We start from the raw sequence: 16,809 nt of genomic DNA, 5'->3' as shown, positions 1-16,809 counted from the left end.
ATCTGCGTGATTCCATCCCCACTGTCTGCCAGGATCTGGGATAACTTGGTACAGGTTGGGAAAGAGCCTTGAAGCCTCAGTGGCAGCAATGACTGTACCCAGCTATTCACCACTCCGAGACCCCGTGCCACACTGTGGCCAAGTGGAGATGGGATGCTCAGCACAGGTTTTGATCTGAGGTCATTATATGCTAGGATGAGACTTGAGGAATTTTTCTGGGGCTGAGCAGATGCTGGTGGGACTGTGGGTCTGAATTCTAGGAGCAAGCCTCCCTCTATGACTTTTGCTCAGATGTGGGAAATGCTTTTTTTCCATATGGGGTCTGGATGTGGCTGAGAGCTCGGGAGAGCTACCTGAGGCTGGAGGATCCTTTCATGGCCAACTGACCTCCTTTGATTTCTGCCACGTAATACTAAAATGCTGTGAGGAGAAAGAATTGTGTTTCAGGTTGACAGGATGAAAACCTAAGCTTTCTTGGTCTAATCCAGACCCAGTTGTAGATCCATACCCTGCCTGCCTGAACAGTCTCAAACAACCAGGGATTACTACCAAAAACCCCTCCTACAACCTTCCTGGAGGAGGTGGGCACTTGTGTATTTTATATACTGTGACTGACTTTATTAGACCTTTCCCATCTTCCTCCCTTCAGCTCCTATTTTCACAGTCCCCATGTGGCTGTTTTTCACTCTGCTGGCTCTCTGCTCCAATCTTCAATATCCCCTAAAAAAAAAAAAAAAAAAGGCTGGCCCCTTTCCCTCTGCCTCCGCAATGCTTGTTTTGGTCTGGTTTCTCCTTGGGCAGGTTGGGAGCCCACAGCACTGGAGGCGGTCAGCCGTGCAAGCAGGGAAGTGGCTCGGAGGGATGCCGAATGGCTTTTCCATCCCTCCTTGTGGCAGCAGCTGGGGGCAGAGGAGAGACCTGGGCCACAGGAGGAGACAGCGCTGGCCCAGTAGGCTCTCGGGGTCTGGGACTGGAGGTCAGAGGGAGGTTGCACATCCCTGCCACAAACCAAGTTGCTTTCTGCCATTACAGGGGCTTGGAGGCTGGTGTGGGGCAGCTGCAAGGATTTTGGCATTGCCCAGGAACTATCAGGAATGTCTTTGAGGCTTTGCAAGGGAATGTCCTCTGGACACTTCTCAAACAAACCCTCACCCATGTTCCCTGTCTGCCTCAGCCCAGGTTGCAGGGGAAGCTGCTTGGCCACTCTCTTCAGCTCCAGTTCACCTTATAGAAACATCATCAGGAGCGGCTGCAACTTGAAAGTGGTGCTGCTGTTTCACTTCTTGCAGGGTGACCTGCGAGAGCAAAGGTGCAGTGGTGGCCCCAGTTGCACCCTGGGGCTGTGGGCCACATGGTGTGTGCACTCAGCCCAGGCATCCTGCTCACCCCCTTGGGTACAGCCCTCCCGTGCCGGTAGGACCTCTTGGCACAGCGGCGGCTGCTGGAGGAGACAAGCAAGAAATGACACGGGTCTGCAGCAGGGCTTTGGCTCCCACCCAGGATGTGTCACCCAGAGCCAGCAGGGCCAGCTGGCAGGAGGCGGCAGGATTTCCCACGTCCCAACCCCTGCCTGGCCCCCCAGGCAGCCAGCAGAGGCAGGAAACACTGGGAAGGGCAAGACCTGGACTGGTGGAGGGGGGGGGTGGCAGGGATGGCTGCAGGATGGGGAGACCCCTGGGCAGTTCAGGCTGACCCTCAGCCTGCAGCACCAGGGCAAGATACTGCATCCATTTCTCCCTCAGGATTCTCACCTCCTCCCCAAACGCCTCTGGGGAGGTGAGCCAAAAAGGGAGTCAGTGCCTGAGTACTGCCTGCTCCCCCCTGCCCTGCACCATGGCCAGAGTGCTCTGCCTCTTGCCAGGTTGTTTTCATGGCTTTTCTGTTTTTTTGCTGTCATTTTTAATGTGATCCTCCTTCAGCTTGCTGGGGCTGTTCGGACAGACCTGAGGGCTCCTGTGAGATAAAAGTCTGAACACCTAGACTAGTGACCCCTGAGAGGTAGAGGTGTTTGGGATATGTGGCATGGGGTGAGGGTGTGGAAAGGTCACCCTGGCTATTTAAACATCAGCAACCATGAGCCATGTCGGTGGCCCTCACCCCGGCTCAGAGTCACGTGGAATGTGATGTGGGAGTGTGCAACATAACACCTGTCCCTGTGGCCCTCCTGTCAGGAGGTGTATTGAACTAGTCGAAATGCTACAGTTTTGCGGTTGACCTCTTTTCAGAACAGTAAGTCAGCATGGTTTTCTATGCTGACTATGCAAAAGGTATTTTCTCCTTTAGAATTGTCTAAAACCAGCTTTTTGACAACCTCTAACCAAAAAATTGGGAAAAAAGGACATTTGGCTCCAGCAGCCACTCCTTGCCAAAATCTTTGAGCTTTCTGAATTGTTTTTTTCCCTTGAATGCACTGGCAAAACCCTTGTGGCCAGGCTGGCCAGAGAGCTGAGCTCAGGAGGGAGCAGTGCCTGGGCTGCCGCAGACAGGCATCCAGCACCACCGCAGCCAGAGCAGCATGTTGCCATGTCAGAAAATGCAATTTTCTGGCACAACATCCCAATGGCATGGCACATCTGGAAGAAAAATTGCAGCATAATCATTGCTTAAATACTTCTTTTTTCCCGCCTTTATAAGAAATCTCCTTGGGAATTCTGTTATTCCCTGAAATTTAAGCATCCACATTTTTGGAGCCCTCCAGAGTATACACACACTTCAGCCTCGAAGGCTGCTCATGCGCCTTTAGCCTGCTGACTGTATTTTGGGTTGGGGTTTGTTTGGTTTAGACATACTGTTGTTTCATTTGTTTTGAAGATGCAAACCACACAACGAATTCCACGGATTCTGTGAGTAGTTATGAATAGATGGGGATGAACGATTCAGGAAAAAAACAAACAAACAATTTGTTTGGTCACTTAACTCTCTTTCTCCAAACACGTAGGCAGCTGTGCTCTTACACAACTGCCCGGAGTGGCTTGAGAAGTCACCCCTGCCTTGGCTTTTGTCACCTGGAGTTGGCCACATCCGTGGCTGAGAGATTGTAAGAGGGAGCAAGAATGCACCTTATACCTCTAAGCATCAACTCATCCGGCTTAGTCTGCATTTAGGATTTAAACTGACCTTATGAAAGGAGTATTTAATTGATTTTAGTGAACCTGCTGTTGTTGTGACGGTGCAGACTAGGAGAGCTAGCTTAAAGCATTATTATAGCTGTGAGCGCTGCCAGGGCTGCAAAATGGCTGGGGAGATAGCGCATATCTTTATGGTGCCACCATGCTGATAGAGTTAGAAAGGCCAAAACCTCTGCCTTTCCCCCTTGATCCAAAATACGGTTAGAAACAGTCAATGCATTAAAAAGGGAAGGTGCTGAGGCACAATGATGGGCACAAGTGCTCTGCAAGAGGGTGGTCTGTTTGTTTACATTCGTCTGCTTGTTTGTATAATGCCTCTTGCCATGTTCAGGCCTGTGTCCTACATGCCCCAGGACTCCTCTCTTTGTCCTTTTATGTGCTTTCTTATTTTAAACTGGCTGGAAGGTGGAAGGAAATTCTCTCAGGCTCAGAATGGCTTCAGGTCTTTTTTCTGGAGGCTGAGTTCTCCCCAAAGGTGCAAACAGGTGAACGTTTGTGTCCAGGTGTGCATTAACTTTAATGGTGCTTGCATATTGTGCCTCAGAGGTTATATCCCAGCCCTGGATAAGCCTTGGCTGTTCGATACAGCCATCCTCCATCCAAAACCAGGGGTAAACTAACCTTTTCCCCAGACAAGGTTATGGTGCAGAGAAAGACGTCAAGGATTAAATGTGTGGGAAAGACATTTTGGAGGGAGGAATGGATGCACAACACTGCACAGGAGCAAATACCTGCTGTGGCAGGCTCCAGCCTGAAGCACAGATCAGCGCAGGAGAAAAGCATTGTGGCTGTGCCGATTTATATCAGTAAAGGTCCCACTGTGACCTTTACTGTCCCTGCCAGGCCGCATCTGAATAACAGGTCGAGTGGTGAATGGCACCCTGCATGCAGACCAGGGGCCGACAGGTTGCCTGTGGGGCACCCGGGACACGTGTCGAGGGCTGCAGCAGGGAGCTTCTGCATATTTGATGGGTTTGTATACAGATGTTTGGTAGAAGTGTTTATACCATTGCGTGCCTGTGCTTACAATGTATATGGTACATATGGGCATAAATCAGTGCCTTGACAAAGCAAGGCAAAAACATCCCAGCTGGCTGGGGAAACCCAAAGAGCACATTGCGCTGCTACTGTATGGCGACGGCTTTGATTCAGTGCGAGCGCACTACCGGGGTGGAGGATTTTTCCCAGGCCTGGGCTGTGTGCACATGGCCGGGCTGGTTTGCGTCAGCTGCTGACGCACGTCCGGGCCCCGTGATGTGGGTCTCGCGTGTGCTGCCCATCCTGGCAGCTTTGCGGCGGCCGGAGGAATGAGGGCGAGTCGCACTGGCCGCCAGGCTCGACGGCGGGGCATGGTGCCTGGCAGCGTCCAAGCCCCTTGCGCAAAGCGTGGGCGCCCGCCAGCCGGCGAAGAGCACCAAAAATACCCAGGACAAGCCAAGGGAGATGTTGCAGGCGCCAAGTGGCTCACTCCAAAGCTGTTTGCAAGGGGACTTTGCTCTGGCACTAATGTTAGCTGCCACCATGCACTTGAGAGCAATGGGGAGGTAAAAAGCAGGCTGCTGGCCCGGCCAGCTGTAGGGATGGCTCTGTTTGGTGTCCCTGTGGTGAGGCAGGGAGTGGGGTTTTACAGTGGGGCTGCAGAGGCCCAGGAGGTGCCCCTCTCTCTGGCGCATTGGGTTTCGGTGCGGGTGATACCCGATTCCCTCTTGGCTCTTCTGGGCATCTGCCTGCGCCTTCGCCCTGTGAGGACCGAGGCCCAGGCTATTCTGCCAGTGCCCAAAGGGTGTCCCAGGGCACAGATCGACAGGAAGGGTGGAGGGGCAGCTTTCCTTCCCCCTGATTGCCTTTCAGCCTCAGTGCCAGGCTGGGGCCACAGGTATGGCTGATGGTACAGAGGGAAATGCAGCGTTTAAAAGAGAGAGGTTGCATCATGCGGGGCTGGGCAGGCTTTGGGAGGCAGAAACCTCATCTGTTAAACACATACCGCCCGCCCCCCTGCCTCCCCCGCCAGGGAACATTCAATCCTCTCTTTGATGGACGTCCAAGAAAATACTTCTTCCACATCCTAAACTTGTTAGCACCAGTTAATCATCTTAACCTTCTTCCCCTCCGAACACACACTCCAATGAGTTTCCCATCGCTGGCAGCCGTTAAAGACGCAGCGACGCTTTTTGCGCTGGCCTTCGCAGGCAAGTATACAGCCATTAATTATTAAACATCCTGGATGTCCCCTAGGTGGGAGAGCAGAAACCCACATCTCGTGCTGAAGCCACTGCAGAGAAACTGTCTAGTGAGTTGCTCTGTGAGTGGGTGCACTCGGCACAACTCTTCCCTTCCAGAAGCTGGACCGGGTCTCTGCCCCTCTGTGCACTGCCTCTGACATTCATAAGCACTGTGAAACATAAACCCTGGAAAATATTTGCCTGTATTGGAGCAATGCTCCAACATATCCCAGATTAATGTTGCAAAATGCCAGGGGTGTGACAATTGGAGGGTTAGAGAGATATGCTCATGTGCAGGGTCTCTGCCATGCAGCCGGTGGGGAGCAGGGGCTGTGGCTTGACACCTGCTAACTGGGCATCTCCCCTTCATTTCATCTGGCTGTGCTTCCCTGTTCCTATATGGAAACCCCCTTGTTGCCCATTGCATCTCTTTGCTGTGTTTCCCCCCAAATAAGGTCGTGTTTCAGATAGGGGAAAGGTGACTCTTTGGTGCATCCATCCCCTCTGCATTGCCTGTGATACTGGTGGGGTGGTGATATGCCTTTTGATGCTATCTACTTCTTTAACGTATGGGTTTGAGAGGCAGCCCATTCACACAGTCTCCCTGGACCAATACACCCCATTGCTCCCCAAAACAGAGCTGGGGTGATTCCTGCTCTGCTCACCCATCCTGTTCCAGCCTGGCTTCTGACACTCAGTATCTGTTTCTTCCCTATGCAATGTTTTGTGGGAGCAGCATTGCAGCCGGACTGTGCAAGCAGGAGGTAATTAAATCAGCATATTCCCCAGGGGGGCAGCTGATTAACAGCACATTTTCCCCACACCAGGGGGTCTGAGACACACACGGGCAGTATCAGTCCATTGCTTGCCTCAGTCTTCTCCCTTAGGATGTCTGGTTTTTTCTTTTTTCTTTTCTTTTTTTCCTTTCTTTCAAAGAGAGGATGAAGATTATATCAACTGAACTGGAATCTGAACTGACAGAACTTTGTGCAAGGGACTTGTTTATTATGATTTGATATTGCTCCGGGCAGTGTGTGCACTATGCTAGGGACCACCCAGTGATCCCATCCACACCAGGCTCCCCTTGCTGTGTGGCTCGACTGGTAGCAGGTAGGACTGTGGGCTGCGCTTTGCTTTTGGGAAGGGGTCTTCCTGAGACTGAACCTGGTACCAGGATATGGTGCTGGGCAGACATGGCCAGATCCCAATGGCTGCTCTTTTCTTGTCGTCCTCCTCCTCCTCCTCTATCATCAGTCGTTGCTGTCCAAGGGAGGAGATGTTGCTGGAGGCAACAGCAGCTGCTAGGAGTTGTGCGTTGGCCTCATTGCTAACAGAGCTGAAGCACACAATGGCTGGGATTCTCCCTGCCTTTTTATTTAGTTTTTAAATATTAGCTTCTTATTAGAGTGATTTTGGCAGCAAAGAAGGAATAGTTATGTCTCCCAAAACAGTAGTCATTGCCTACAGATTAATTCTCCCTTAAAACCGACTATATACAAGTGCAACACAGGTAAAAGAGGGGTTGAAAACTCAAAAGCACTCCATGGAGCTTATGGGTCTGTGGCCCAGTCCTGGCCACAGTGAGGGAGTTGTGTCTCAGCCCTCTGCTCACGAGGAAGCTATGTGGCTGGCCCTGACCTGTCCGAAACCCAGGGAAAAGCTGTGGTATTGCAAGGCTGTTCGGCATTCCCTGTGCGATGTGATTTAACACGGGCTTAAAAACAGAAGGAAAGGAGAGGGGAAGGAAGTATGTTTTTCTGAAAGATGTAACCTCATATTTCTTAGTTAACCCCTAATTCATGTGTGTGATGGTCTTTTGCTTATGGATGACCTGTGTGCTTGTAGCAAATGGTTATTTTTTTCTGGCAAAACAGGAGGAGTTGGTGGTTATTGGGTGTGATTGTGAACATTTGTTTCCCTGAAATTCAAAGCCATCCTGGATAGATCCCTATGCTCTGCTATTGCATTTATTTGACTTTTAATGGGCAACGGTCCTGGATTTTCTTGGGACAGTGATGGGAAGTGGCTACAAACACAAAACTCTTGGATCGAGGGCTGGTGCGGGGCATGCACTGTCCTCAGCCCTATGTGGTTTGGCATGCGTTCAGCCATTGCTGCCTCCTCCACATGGGTTTTTCCATGTGCCTTTGCCATGCAGCAAACTGCTGCAGAATTTGGCCCTCATTACTCCTCTTCGCTCTTTTTTCCTTAGAACAGTGAAGGCTTGCTGTTTCGGTAGGACTTGGGGCTCTTTAGCAGTGACTGAGCAGTCCCAACACTTTTTGCTAGGCATGCGACCTTGCAGTGCATGTTCACAATGCGCCCCATGTACTTGGAGAAGTTTCCCTCCCTTTTCCCCACATGCCCTCAGGGCCTTTCCGTGTGACTGGGAGGAAGAGCTTCAGAGTAGTTTCTAAACTTTGTTGGCTTTCCTCCAATTTATTTTTACTCTGCTCCAGGAGCAGGGGCAAATACCTCTTTTCCATCTTTGATGTGCTCTCTTCTTCTTGAGGTTATAATGGGATCTCTCACTACCTTAAAAAATAACAACCTGCATGCCTAAATAAGAAAAAAAATCTTTGTCTCAAACAAGATGGAGATCCCGACAGAGTTTGGTAAACTTATTGAGTCAAATTTGCTGCAGTGAGAAGATGAGAGAATACAGGTGCTTTCCAGACCATGCTCAATAGGGAGGCAGGAGTTGTTTGGGGTTATTTTTTGCCTTTCCAGTTTGATGGCTTTTTCTATAGCGTGTGCTGTGCAAAGCATCTGGTTTCGGCACTGGAGGCGACATGGAAGGGATCTGCATGCTCAGTTCACTCTAGGTAAGGAAAGCCATGAATCCTTTTATCCCTGTTAGCCAATATGGTTTGTCTCCATATGTCCATGCCCCAGCCTTGCTCCTACCAGGCACGGCCCTGCACAGGGGTAGCCAAGCTAAGCAAACCTCTCAGCATTCGAGATGTGCTAAGAAAGCATCAGCTAGATTTGGATGAACGAATGTTCTCCTCTTCCTGCACAATAAGACATGCTGAGCAAACCCACTTGGACTCAGAAACCCCACTGCATTTTTTCCTTTTGAATGGAGTAGCATCAGCCCTGCTCTCCTCCACATGCTCTGTTTGGAAACAAGTTAGCAAATCAGGAAAGAGCCTGAAGGAAGAATTTATGTTGTCTTTAATTAGTCAGTTTGTTCCATCCTTGAAGAAGAGGATAATGAGCGACAGGGATGCATTGCCGGCCTCTGGAGGAAGAGCACTGTGGCTAGGCTTATGTCCAACTGCTGATAGCGTAATTAGTGGTAACTGGGAGCTATCAATCAACTTGGGTGGAAAAATGTCTTGGTTAAAGGAAAGACCCTCCCAAACATTTTCATAACTCAAAAGGGTGTGAGACAGGGTCTGGAAGACAGTACTGGCAGTCTGTGAGGTATTTGAGGAAGGAGTCTATTAAAAGATAAATTGAACACAATGGTCTTTTGTTCTTCCCCGGGTAGGTGACAGAATTTGCTGTTATAAAAGTTGCAAAGTATTTTGGAAGAAGGAAGGAAGAAGAAAAGAGTTAGCAGATGGAAAAGAGGGAAGAATAACAAGAACTTGGGGGGGGAATAGCAGTGCGCTAGATATTAGAATCAGCTGGTAAGTGCAAAAATGAAACAGGCGGAAAATAAATCTATGCCATTTGACAAGTGAGTAAAAAGTATCATTTGCATTTTAAGTGCATAATTAGAGAATTTATTTAAATTATTATTAGCTATAGTAAGTTCCAACATTCTGCCTTTCCCAAACAACCACATTATGAGAGATTGAAATTTTCTGCAGGAAGTAAAAGTGCCATGGATATTTTTTTTTTTTTTTTTTTTTTTTTGCTTTACCCAGCCATGATTTACTTTGGCTAGTTTTCCTCTGTATTTCCTTCCTAATTCTGCAGCTCTGTGAGGAATAGGACTTGTGCAGGGCCTGACTGAGTGCTGAAGAAGCGGTCAGCTCCTTAATGGAGGAATGTCAGACTTCTCCTGCATAACCAGCTGCAGTTTTCAAACCGGTTTGGATCTCCAGAGCTTTCAGACACTGCCATCCATACTCCTGCTGTGGAATAGGATGTTAGAGGATGTAGGGTGGGAGCTGCAGAAAGGCTCTCAAACATCTACTCTGCCAAAAGTAGGATTTTATTGGAGTGGTAGCTTTTTGCTTTGGCATGTATGTCTTCAGACTAAGAGTTGTGAGGTGCTTGTGGAAATTCCAAGTGTTTGAGGTGGACTTCAAAAACACAGAAGGAGCTGGAGAATTAGTGGGGTGGTGCACCTGGAGAGCAAGAGCTAGGGAAGAAGTCGATGAGACTTGGCAGTCTGGCAGGGAATCTCTGTTAAAGGCATGAGCTGAAACTCTCCCAGTGCAAAGGAGTTATAGGAAGTGATCAACTAAAGAAAATTATAAACTCCACAGCAAGGTGAAATTCAAGGCAGAAGAAAAGTAAAGCTGGAAGGATTGAAAGTGAATGGGTATGTAAGATGAAAATCTGAAAGCTTAGGGGGAGGTGGGACTATCAAGGACACCAAGAAAATGCTGTAGTTCATTGCGAGTGAGGAGGAGACCTTCCTTCTCATTGGAGCATGACAGCCAGTCACACCAGGCAGTGAGGACACTGGCTTCTTAGAGAAATGCTGCAAGAAATCTCCGAGCCTTTGAGAGCTCATAGAGGACAAGTGATGTTTCAGAAGATAAGGGCAAGGCAGAGGAGGTGACAGAGAGGAACTCAGTTTCACTCTGTGATTAAGACCCTGTGGATAAGGTAAACAGACACCATGCCTTCTGCCTTCACCAGGTTGTCTGCCATTGACTCACGTGGCAAGGCGTTCAGCAGGTTGCTATTTGAGAATTACACTTCAAGAGGCAAACGGACCGCTGAGGGGGAGCAACAAGAATGACTAGAGGTCCAGAAAACATGGCCTCTGCGGAAAGACTGAGGTTTTGTTTAGTCTAAAGACAAGACAAGACTGTGGGGAACAGGACAGCAGACTTCAAACACATAAAAGGTAACCGCAAAAAGGAAAGATATATAAAAAGCTGTTCTTTGGGATTGCTGTGCATCAGAGGTCATTGACTGATTTAAACAACAACACTGGAAATTTTGGGTAGTCTCTAAGAAAGATAATAAATATGGCCTTATAAGTCAGGGCATGGGTATCGCTTGGACTGGATTAGTAGGGAAAAGTGCGATGTCTCCATCCCCAGAGGACAGCAACAGGTTAGAGAAATATTTGGCCAAATGGGCTAGGTAGAGATTTTTCCTCCTTTGGTTGCTTTGAAGAGGTTCCCTCCTCAATTTTCTGTCCCGCTCATTCCCCAGGAATCCTTTAATCTCTGTTCGGTTTGCTCAGGGGAGGCAGAAGGGGAAGAGAAAGGGGATAGTCAAGAGCAGCGGTTTTCTGCTGGCGGTTTGCATGAGCCTGGGGGCACGCTGGCTTTTTGGCAGAAGGTGGAGGAGCGGAGTGAGCCTGCCACCATCGGGTTTCAATTTACTGTCCAGGGGTCCATACCGCTACTGGAAAACCCTGAGGGGGCCTCCAGATCCGAAGCGTGAAAACCCACTGGGCGAGCTGACCCTAGGGGCCCTTCCCAGCCCTGTTTTCTCTGCTTTCTGTGGTGCTAAGTGCTTCAGCATGGCAGGGACAAATGCAATTGTTTGCTGCTTGGAAAGAGCTTGTTGACCCATGGATGCCTGCCTGAAATGAGCATTGTTCTGCCCCGTGTTGGCCATCCCACCGTCTCTCCCCCAGCAGTGCCGGAGGTGCTGTATTCATCCCGGGTGCAGCCAGCACCGTGTGAGCCATCTGCTTTTGGCCCTTTCCTGCCCTTTGTTTCCACAAGGGGCTCTCCCAAATGTTTGTGAGATTATTTCTGTTTGTCTATTGTTGAACTCTCATCTTTGAGCACTTTAATTGGCCTAACGGGCTCACTGGGATTATGCCAATGGCCCAGATTTTCCTCATCAGATTCCTCTGGCTCTGGAGGCCGACTGGCTCCTGTCATCCTTATAGATGTTTCTTGAAACAAGCAGATGCTTGGAGATGCAGTTAGAGTCTGTGACTTAACTCCACTATCAGGCCCTCTCTTTTATTTTTGAGACTGCTGCTTATTGATGTTATTCTTTCTAAGAGGCTCCACCTTGTTGTTCGCTTTGGGCATGGCTTCCCATGGACTTCTCTCAGTGCTGTGCTTGAGGCCGTCTCCTTGGCAGAGGCTAGTGTTGTTGGTGGTGGTGTACCGGGATGCTCAGAGTGCCTGAGCAGTGACTTTTATCCTCAACAGCTGCTGATATTAACTGCCGAGTCTCGGTGATGTCATGGGTTTGATTTCAGAGGCAAGCCTGAGTGACTGGCATAACCTGGTGCCTCAGCTTAGCGTTGGTCACATTTTTTGGCAGTGAAACCCTGATAGCCTTTTTGCTGTCCAACATTTCTGCGATCCTTTGGAGAACCTCTTGCCGCTCTGCAAGGGTGTAGCTGGGAAGGGAGATGTTTTGGGGACAGAGGGGCCTGACCTTTGCAAGGGACTCATGCTCTCCAGAGGGAATTATGCACTTATATTGTCTGCTGTTGCTGGCAAAACCTGAAGCAAAATTTCTGGAGGGTGTATTTTGGGTAATCACTGTTGTTTAAAATTTTTCTTGTTGTTTTGGAGATACGTGCTGTCTTTAATTTCCCCTACAACTAATAATATTGAATTATGACAAGGCACAGGGAATTTTTGCCTTTTCATTTGCAGCTGAGTCAATGCTCCTTCCACCTCCTCCCATATCATTTGTTCCCTGATGAAGGTAGGGAAGATGTCTCTAAGAGACTGTGAGTACCCTGGATCTGTTGCATGAAAACTGCAGCATGGCCAGTCTTTAAAAAAGGCCAAACTCAGCATCTGGGCTCCATGCACCTAGCTGGGGTCTGCCTGCTCTAAAATGGGGTCATGCTGCACTGAAGGCCCGTGGAGCCATGAACGAGGGGATCACTGCCACCCTGGGTAAGGTCGTGCTCTGGCTGCTGACATTTTAATCAGCATTTCATAACTAATTGCCTGGACATAGGTATCTTGTTATCAATTAACATAGTCCTGAATGTCAGGAAGTAACTGTATCTCTCTAACTCGCTAAGGCTGCCTTCTGGGTCTGTGAAATGGCTGGATTTCCTCACATGGATCAATTACATGTTTATATCTCCCCTTCTGCTGGAGTTTGTAGTGAGGATGACCCAAGTAAGCAACAATAATGTCTTTATTTTCTCTCTCTGTCATTCTCATCTTGTGTATGCTATAGAGCAGAAAAATAATCCCTCATATGTGAGCTTTTAGAGAAGGCTGCAAGACAACCACATTGCAGACACTGGACAGCCTGAATCTAAAAAGATAGAGGGGAAAAAAATTAAGCAACAGCATTTGAAAGCCTTTTGAGAACGGATACTTTTCCAGACATCAGGAAATGCCCTTAAATGGATGAGATTGTTTCAATGATCCTATCAGTCCAGAAAGCATTGCTGTCTCCGAAGCTGGAGGATATCTCTGCCATCAGCAGAAGATCTCACACCACACTGACCCGCTCTAATACTGTCCCACTTTTAAGATCTCATATTCTGGGACATGGAACTTTCCAGATTATTATAAATATGACCCACTTACAAAACTAAGCATCCCCTCTTCTGAGCCCAAAGAGGCTACAGTGTGGAGGATGGCTTTTTATCTCTTTGTGTGGGTGACGGAAAAGGGGTCATTGTAGTTCTGCTTTAGTTAGTGGTTGAATGGGCCACGGGGAAGGACAAGTGAGCAGAAGGCTCTGTGGCATAGCCCTGTTGTTCCTCACAGGTGTGGCCCCTCTGTATGTGCAATAAGTTGGACTCATCCTGTCTGCAGACCATGGCTGCTCATTTTCTCACTTGGGCTACAGGGAAGGCAAAGCGTCTTTAAGGGAAGTTTCTATCTGCATAAAAGCCAGTGCAGCTGAGAAGGGACAGTGCAGATGGTGCTAATTGCCAGAGGCCATATGTTTGGAGGGACCCCGGGTACCCCCAGAAGAATTCTTTGTTTTCTCAATGTTCATTTTCAAAGGTGCTCTGGAGGTCTCTTCTTTGCAGGAGGCCACTGCTTCCTCCCACTCATCCACTGCTGACACGTTTGCTCTATCCCCTCCTCCCACCCCCCACTGCTCAACAAGCCCCACAGCTGGATAAACAGCAATCGCAGTTGCTTACAGCCCTCCAGTGCCTTTCAGAGAGAGGCCAGCATGGAGAGATGCTTCCTGAGCTGCTTGTCATGGGCAGATCGTTGTGCTGGAGCCTGCACACCAGCACCAGTATTGCTCTGGTCCTGGCAAGATCAGGTTCAAAACACACCAGATCTGGAGGTTCTACTTATAAGTGTAGACTACTGTTCTGTGCTAGGTTGGGGAATTTGGTGATCTGGGAGCTCTGGGTCTGTCTGCTGGCTGGGCTTAGCTACAAAATGGGCTTAGAAATGTTCATGGTAGCCTTGATCCCTGCTCTGCTGTCCCTTACTGTTTATTGAAAGAGGATGTAGCTCATCTAAGCAGCACCACCTCTGTCTCACCCCAAAGGAGCCTGCTGTAAACATGGAAGAGGAGGAACCCCCATAGGTGTGATTTACACTTGTGGCTGTCCAGGTTGTTGGCTCTTGGTTGTTTGTGGAGCTCTTTGAAGTTCACTACCATCAAGACCTGGCCTACGCAGGGGCAATCAGGCCTCTTTCTACACAGCTGCCCCAATTTGGCAGGGACTGCAGGAGCTGGGGAGCATGGGGGGCAACACACAGTGGTGTTGCATGTGGTGGCTCTGCTGCAGTTCACGTTGCTTTCATGAAGGGTCCTGTGCAGCCTCATCAACTTGTAAGTTTGCTCCCTTGGTTTGCAGGTTTGCCAGCATCCCTGACCAGGCCAGGGCCGCTCTGCCAGATCCCTGGCCAGGGCCAAGCCAGGTGTGCTGCACACATGGCATAGCTGGTGCTGCCTGGGAGAGGCTGGCTTAGCCCAGCCATCAGTGGTTAGAGCGGTTGAGAGCAGAGGCGTGAGGATCCCGTCCCTCCTTTGCCTACTCTTTCCTCTAATGTGCGTTAAGTTACTTCTTGTTATGTTAAAGACAGCCTCTTTAGAAGCTCTGCTAGGCCTTCTCATTAATCACTGTGACAGAACATGACAAATCCACTTTGCTGAAGCATTATTTCACTTCGTAAAATCCCTAGTGCTTTTACAACAGCTTATGCAGCAGCACCTCCTCCCTCCCCACTGTTCTTGGGACATCTTTCCTCCCCTCCAGCCCATGCAAGATGATGTTGCTTTTAGAATTTACTATATCTGAGGGCTTTGCTTTCTCCTGAGTCACACAGACAGCCCCAGCATTTGAAGCGCAGTCCCTAGATGGTCTCTACTGATTGACTTATTGCAGCCAAGACTCTGTTCCTGCAGCTCACTGATGTGTGTTTACATAAGACTGCGCAACCCCCCTTCCCATACCATTAATTTTATAGAGGGCATATAACAAAGATGGGCCTCCAATATGCCTCCTGCCTTTGATCTGTGTGGGGTGCGTGGCCTGATGGGCCCAGAGCTGCCAGCATCGCTGATTTACTCTGCTCTGCGGATGTAGCTTCTGGAGCAAACAAAAGCTGTTTTCTCTCGGCAGTATTGCAATACCATTAGAGGCTGTGCTGCTGTCTGGTCGCGTTCGGTCTGGAAGGACAGAGATGGCTCAGGGTTTGCTTGCCTTTATATTTTCCTTTTAGTGTTAGCTAAACAGTTTGGTTCATGCAATCCACAAGTGCCCCAAACCTGCGCAGCAGACGGGTAGGCGGGTGAATAAGGGTCTATAGTGTTGCTAATGGAAATAAAGTCCGTGTATTGGCAAGCTATAAGCATTGACCTTGTGACAGGGTGCTCACTCTGAAACAAAATCTCTCCAAAACAGTTCTCTCACAGAACTTTATTGTCATCCAAGCCAGACTCAGAAACCTTTTTTTTTTTTTTTTCTCCCACTCTGGCATAAATTAGGAATCCTGGATCTGAGTCTGACCTTGCCCTCGAAGAGGAACTCTCTGATCAGAAACCATTTTGTTGTTTAGACTTGGCATACCAAGTAGGACAGAGACCTCAGCACCAACATCAGTCATGGGCAATTGTCAGATCAACCAAATCAGTGTCCCTGCTCCAACTTCTGTCCTAAATTTAGGTGGAGTTGTTTTGAGTTGTTGAGCCTTCTGACTGTGAATGTCAGCCTTAGCTCTGTCTGTCAGTCACCGTGAAAGTGGTAAGCTTTACTATTTATTTTAACCAAAAGGTACCCCTTAGAGGTAGCTTCCTTTGATCAACCACAGTGAAAGCTGAGCAAAAGTCTAAGAGTGGCATTTGACAGTATGATTTTAGGTCACCAAAGTTTGATAGCCAAACCATTTGCTGAAGTCTCTGGTATGAAAGAGTCACGCTAAGTGAGAGACACTCCTAATGCGGAAAATGTTTGTTCATCCAGTCTCCAGTTTCTTTTATGGACTTTCAGCCAGGGGCATTTTAAGGATGACGACGTATTCTGCAGGTGCTTACTGTGACATCCGCCTCCCGTGCAAAGAAGAGGTTGCTGCCTGTTATCTGTCAGCTCGCCTGTTATACTGCTTAGTCTTACTTCTTGGCACTTTACATAAAGGAGAAAAAAAAAAGAAAACAGAATGTCTATAAAGTATGGAAAATGTAGAAACCCCTGACAGTTGTATGGTGTGTCTTGCTTCTCCCACAGAGAGGAAACCACAAAATAGTGAGTCCAGGGGTTTCTTTCCACACACACAATATCTGTCAGGATTTTGAGGAATTTTCTGGGAACTGATGAAAGAAATGTGCTGTTTAAGCCCTGATATATACTGTACATCGGTTCTGTATGAAGGAGATGCAGTGCTTCATGCTGGCAGGTTCCAAAAAGCTTTCAAAAAAACCCAAACCAAACCCAAAGGATTTGAGGGAATTTCCTCCAAGAGGTCAGATTGGCTCCTATGGGAGCAGAGGCAGGAGCAAAAGGGAAAATTAGCTTGTACTAAAGAGAAGATACCTGATGTGTTTAATAGCTGTGGTTTGCTGTTAACCTTTTCATGCCTTTGCAAGGTTACCAAAGCTGGTGAAAAATGCATAGGCATTTTAGCAGCAAAGTGGGTCTCACCTCCCCAGATTCAACTTTCTCAATCCCAACAGGTGGGTAGGAGTGCAAGGTGGGTGCAAGGGGGAGTCACACAAGTAATGAGTCCTGCACAGTCAGTGCTATCACACTTGTGGAGGGGACCCCTGTATGGTAAAGGACTGAAAAGGAATGTAATGGTGTCAAGAGCCTGACTTACAGGGCTTTCAGAGGCTGCCCTGCACTCATAGTCACTGTAAGCAGTGCTGCTAATTGTGGGAATACCTTAATTAATTAGCAGGGAGTTGGT

This window comes from Falco biarmicus, chromosome 9, assembly GCF_023638135.1.
Source record: "Falco biarmicus isolate bFalBia1 chromosome 9, bFalBia1.pri, whole genome shotgun sequence".
Classification (NCBI taxonomy): domain Eukaryota; kingdom Metazoa; phylum Chordata; class Aves; order Falconiformes; family Falconidae; genus Falco; species Falco biarmicus.
Note: the sequence above shows the minus strand (reverse complement) of the source record.